Here is a 6,422-nt window from a genome sequence, read left to right on the forward strand (position 1 = left end):
ATGCAAAGTGAGCACAACTGTAGAGAATAATAATTTTGAAAAACTTTGGAACTCTGATCAACTCGATAAACCATGAGTCAAGAATAAAGTTGAAACATGCCATTCAACTCCTGACAGAGGTGATTAACTTAAAATGCAGACATATATATTCACACATGGCCAACATGAGAACTTATTTTGCCAATACAGCTATGTATTAAGGGCTTTGGGGGGGGGGGGTTGGAGGAGGGTAACAACCAACTAATAAAAGAAAAAAAAAAAAGGATTGAATGGTTGCTGATGCCCTTCCCAAATCTCAATTCCTATATTTAGGGTATCAATCTTGAAATTATTGCTATAATCAAAAGTAGAAGATCAAGTTGAATGTAATTGGAAGGATGACTCACAAGTTTTGTGTTTTGGAGATGTAAATGAAGGAGTTAGTTGAGGTTAGAGCTCCATAGGGGACGACGAGCTGGGTCCAAATTTGAGTAAGAGGAAGTAAATAAGCAGGCTGGAATTGCCTTTGGTACACTGCAAAATTCTTTTTAATGCCACCAAGCTACTTCCTGAAACCAAGGCCTATCTTTTTATTTTTAAATCCTTCTTAAAAATTTTTTTAAATTTTTTTTATTAATTTATTTTGATTTATCAACAATCACTTCCATAAGCTTTTGAGTTTTAAATTTTTCTCCCCCCCTCCATCCCTTTCTAAGACAGCTTGCAATCTTATATAGGCTATACATATGCATTCCTATTAAGCATATTTTCACATTAGTGATGTTGTAAAGAAGAATTAGAACCAATAGGAGAAACCATCAGAAAGAGGAAACAAAACAGAAGGAAAAAATTAGCAAATAGTATGCTTCGATCGGCATTCAAACTCCATAGTTCTTTCTTTGGATGTGGATAGCATTTTCCATCATGAGATCTTTGGAGATGCCTTAGATCCTCACATTGTTGAGAAGGGCTAAGTCTATCAACATTATTGCACAACGTGGCTGTTACTGTGTACAATGTTCTCCTGGTTCTGCTCACTTCACTCAGCATCAGACCATTCAAGTCTTTCCAGGTTTTTCTGAAGTCAGCCTGTTCATCATTTCTTATGGCACAATAGTATTCCATTGCATTCATATACCACAACTTTTTCAGCCATTCCCCAATTGATGGGCATCCCCTCGATTTCCAATTCTTTTCCACCACAGAAAGAGCTGCTATAAATATTTTTGTACATGTGGGTCCTTTTTCCATTTGTGTGATCTCTTTGGGATATAGCCCTAGAAGTGCTATTGCTGGGTCAAAGGGTATGCACATTTTTATAGCCCTTTGGGCATAGTTCCAAATTGCTCTCCAAAATGGTTGGATCATTTCACAACTCCGCCAACAATGCATTAGTCTTCCAATTTTCTCACATCTTCCCCAACATTTATCATTTTCCTGTTTTGTCATGTTGGCCAATCTGACAGGTGTGATGTGGTACCTTAGAGCTGTTTTGATTTGCATTTCTCTAATCAATAGTGATTTAGAGCATTTTTTCATATAACTATAGATGATTTTAATTTCTTCATCTGAGAACTGCCTGTTCATATCCTTTGACCATTTATCAATTGGGGAATGACTTGTATTCTCATAAATTTGACTTAATTCTCTGTATGTTTTAGAAAGGAGGCCCTTATCAGAGACACTGCTTGTAAAAATTCTTTCCCAATTTTCTACTTTTCCAAGGCCTATCTTTTAAACAACAATATTCATCCAAGTGATGTCTTATTTCCAGTCATGGAACACTAGTTTCTAAAGAACTTAAGGGCAGAGTGCGTGTGTATGTGTGTGTGTATGTTTGTGCACAAATTGCAACACATTCCAAACAAGGAGTTTTGAAGGAGAAACAGTGTAAAAGATATCATTAAAGAATGATGATTAAAAGATGGGCCTTTTAGGTGGTGAGATTTAGGAATAACTATAGGACAGCTTGCATGCTTCATTAGTTTCTTTGTGATGTTAAAACAATATAAGGAAGGCCCCTAGCACATTATCTGCACTCTCTATAACAAACTTATGGAAGGAATCACCATCAGGACAGGGATGAAGCCCCATGAGATGGGAAGGCATGGATGGGTTGTGAACTGCATTGTTGGAGGAATACCCATGTCAATAATATCACAGATCCACTGGAGTAGAGAAGTATTCTTGCTATAGTTATGTCATGTTTAATCACGTAACAACCCACTAAACATCCCTAATGCTTAACCCTAAAACCCTGTCAAATGCAACCAATTGCTTCTGCAAACATTTTTAGAATTTTCCTTAATGCTTTCATTGGTATCACTTTTAAAAAAGTGTATCAATTCTAGACTTCTAGAAGCAGCTATCAAAGTCATTAACTGAAGTTCAAGACATGATAAAACTGTATCAAAAAATCTAGTTTCCAACTTATATTTAGTAGACTATTTAAAATAATTTTTTCTTATTCTGAACTTAATACTAAAAAAAAAACCCTTTCATATACAAAGTGGTACAGAAAGAGGATTAAGTGTGAAACCATGAATCTGTATTATGTAGAGCTTGCTTTTAAAGTTATAATAAATTCAACCTTATTTTTAAAGCTGTTTAGCATTTTTCCTTCTGTTCTCTTCTATGCGTTTCTCAAAAGGCTCCAATGGCCTCTTTTCTTTATTTTTTTGGTAATACTATCAATAGCTCTCCACTCCTCCCCAACCAAATTCACCTCCTCCAATTAAGAAAAAAAAAAAAAAAGAAAAACAATCCTTGTTACAAATAAGCATAGTTGAACAAAACAAATCCCCACACTGGTTACAGCCATAAATATATATTTCATTCTGTACCTTGAGTCTATCACCTCTTAGGAGGTAGGTAGCATATTTCATCATTAGTCCTCTGGTAACAGACCATTTTTCAATTGTTTTGAAGGCAGATAATTTTTAACTGAGTGGCTTACATGGCTGACCCAGAGACTACAGGTTAATTCTGAATTTGCCAGGGAAAAAGTGTCTTTAAATTTTCTTAGAAAACTTGTAGTTAAGGGAAGACACATCTGATGCAAAATAATGTAGGCATAACCAAAAATTTATACTATGGCTATACCGTACATGGAAAAGAAATGGAAAAAACTGTTAGTAAATGCTACATAATTACAATGACCAAGCTTGGCCCCAAAGAGGAGCTATAAGAATATACCTCCTTCCCCTTCTTTGCAGAGGTGAGTATGAAACACTGCACACATTGTCAGATTCAGTTGATATGTTGGGTAGTTTCTCTGAACCGTTTCCCCCACCCCCTCCCTACCTCCATTATTCTTTTTTTTTTTTTTTGGTGAGGCATTTGGGGTTAAGTGACTTGCCCAGAGTCACACAGCTAGTGAGTGTTATGTGTCTGAGACCGGAATTGAACTCAGATCCTCCTGACTCCAGAGTCATTGCTCTATCCACTGCGCCACCTCGCTGCTCCTCCATTGTTCTTTATTATAAAGGATAACTCTGAGTTGGGGAGTATGGAGAGCAATATTGGAAAATGAAAATATATATATACATTTTTAAAGATGTATTAGTTGGAAGTACGGTACACTTAAGGAACAGTTAATTTCTACAGGTCTTCCTCTTTATTTTTTTTCTTTTTAACATGTGTTTTTAAAACTTTAGGTTACAAATTTTCTCCCTTCCTCCCTCCCCACTCACCCTCATTGAAAAGGCAAGCGTCTCGATACAGGTTATAGATGTGTAGCCATGCTAAATACTTTCATAGTAGTCCTGTTGTGAAAAACTAAGTATATTTCCCTTCATCCTATCCTACCCATTTATTCTATTCTCTATTTTGACCCTGTCCCTCCTCAGAAGTGTTTGCTTTTGATTTTCCCCTCCCCAAATCTGCCCTCCCCTCTATCAACCCCCTGCTCTCTTGTCCCCTTCCCCCCTTATTTTCCTGTAGGGTAAGATAGATTTCCGTACCCCATTGTGTATGTTATTCCCTCCTTAAGCCAAATTCTATGAGAATGAGATTCACTCATTCCCTCTCACCTTCCCCCATTTCCCCTCCACTGTAAAAGCCTTTTCTTGTCTGTTTCATGTTAGATAATTTACCCCATCCTACCTCTCACTTTCTCCTTCTCCCAATATAATCCTCTCTCACCCCTTAATTTCATTTTCCAGATATCACCCCTTCATCTTCAACTCACCCTGTGCCCTCTATCTATCTATACATACATATAATTTTTTTCCCTCCCACTACCCTAATACTGACAAAGGGCTCATGAGTTACAAATATCATCTTTCCCTGCAGGAATGTAAACAGTTCAACCTTAATAAGTCTCTTACGATTTCTCTTTTCTGTTTACCTCTTCCATGTTTCATTTGAGTCTTGTATTTGAAGGTCAAATTTTCTATTTAGCTGTGGTCTTTTCCACAGGAATGTTTGAAAGTCCCCTATTTTATTGAATGACCATTTTTTATCCTGAAGGATTATACTCAGTTTTGCTGGGTAGGTGATTCTAGGTTGTAGTCCTAACTCCTTTGCCCTCCAGAATATCATACTCCATGCCCTCCGGACCCTTAATGTAGAAGCTGCTAAATCTTGTGTTATCCTGATTGTGTTTCCACAACACTTGAATTGTTTCCTTCTGGCTGCTTGCAATATTTTCTCCTTAACCTGGGGATTCTGGAATTTGGCTACAATATTCCTAGTTTTCCTTTGGGGATCTCTTTCAGGAGGTGATTAGTGGATTCTTTCAATTTCTATTTTGCCCTCTGGTTCTAAAATATCAGGGCAGTCTTCCTTAATCATTTCTTGAGAGATGATGCCCAGGCTCTTTTTTTGATCATGACTTTCAGATAGTCCAATAATTTTTAAGTTCTCTCTCCTGGATCTGTTTTCCAGGTCAGTTGTTTTTCAAATGAGATATTTCACATTCTCTTCTATTTTTTCATTCCTTTTGATTAGTGTTACAGTGCCTTAATTTCTCAAATTGTTACTAGCTTCCAATTTCTCCATTCTAGTTTTTAAGGAAGTATTTTCTTCAGTAAGCTTTTGGATTTGCTTTTCCATTTGGCCAGTTTTGCTTTTTAGGGCATTCTTCTCCTCATTGGTTTTTTGGACCTCTTTTGCCATTTGGGTTAGGCTATTTTTTAAGGTGTTATTTTCTTCAGTTTTTTTGGGGTCTCCTTTAGCATCACTCTCAGCTTTTCCTCTATTTCTCTTACTTGCTTCTCAAAATCCTTTTTGAGTTCTTCCATGGCCTGGGACCAGTTCATGTTTTTCTTGGAGGCTTTAGATGTAGGAGCTTTGGTTTCGTCGTCTTCTTCTGGTTGTATGTTTTGATCTGCTTTGTCACCAAAGTAAGATAATATAAGATAGCCTGACTCTTTTTGCACTGCTTGCTCATGATCCCGGCCAATTACTTGAGTTATAAACCCTTTGTTAAGGTAGGAGTCTCTTTGCAGTGTGGAGAATGTACTGTCCCAAGCTTCAGGGGTTTTGTGCAGCTGTTTTCAGAGATACTTCTAGGGACCTGTAAATTTTCAGTTCTTCCAAGGTGCTATGATCAAGGGCGAGGTGTTTACTCCTTTCCTGGCCTGTGCTCTGGTCTATGAGCACTCTTTTCTGTCTTGGAACTGTGAGGAGAGTTTCCTCTCCACAGCCACTACCAGCTCCACCACACCAGTGCTCCTCCTCGCTGCAGGACCACCACCCAGAACTGTGACGCAGATCAAAGCACAGGCAAAGCAAAAGATTCCTACCTCAGCACAGGCAAAGAGATCTCTGCAATCCCCCTCTGATCAGCCACTCGATTCCCCTTCAGTCTGTCGGCCGGAAGCTCAGGAAACAGCCGAGGCCTGAGCTCAGGACTTGTGGCTGAGACCTAGCTTCTCTCTCACCGAAGTCACAGACTTTTCCCACTGACCTTCCAAGTTTTCATTGGCATTCATGGCTTGAGAAGTCGAGTAACTGCCACAGCTGCCCTCAATTCAGTCTTCTAAGGCCTGCTCCAGATCTCCGCGGCCTTCGCGCCAACGCCAAACTGCGTTCCTCTCTCTGCCCGGCATGATATACCTTTCTGATCAACCAGCCAGGCTGTCTTTGGCTGGAAATTTGTTTCACTCTGTCTTTTTGTGGGTTCTGCTGCTTTAGAATTTGTTTAGAGCCATTTTTTATCTGAAGGAGTTTGAAGGAGAGCTCAAGCAAGTCACTGCTTTTACTCAGCCATCTTGGCTCCACCCCTCAGGTCTTCCTCTTTAGAAAAAATGATGTTATGTAGTGAGAGTACTTAAGCTGTGCCAAGCCTTTACATTGGCAAGGCATCCACAGGTCAATACCAACATATTTCTTCAGAACTTTATTTTTTTTAGACTAAAGGTTATACAGCCGCTCTGCTACCAAACAGGTTAATTTTCTTTGCTATTTTTCTACCTGTAGCACTGAGTTTCCAACTTATA

This window comes from Vombatus ursinus, unplaced genomic scaffold (genome assembly GCF_900497805.2).
Source record: "Vombatus ursinus unplaced genomic scaffold, bare-nosed wombat genome assembly UNPS02000582.1, whole genome shotgun sequence".
Classification (NCBI taxonomy): Eukaryota; Metazoa; Chordata; class Mammalia; order Diprotodontia; family Vombatidae; genus Vombatus; species Vombatus ursinus.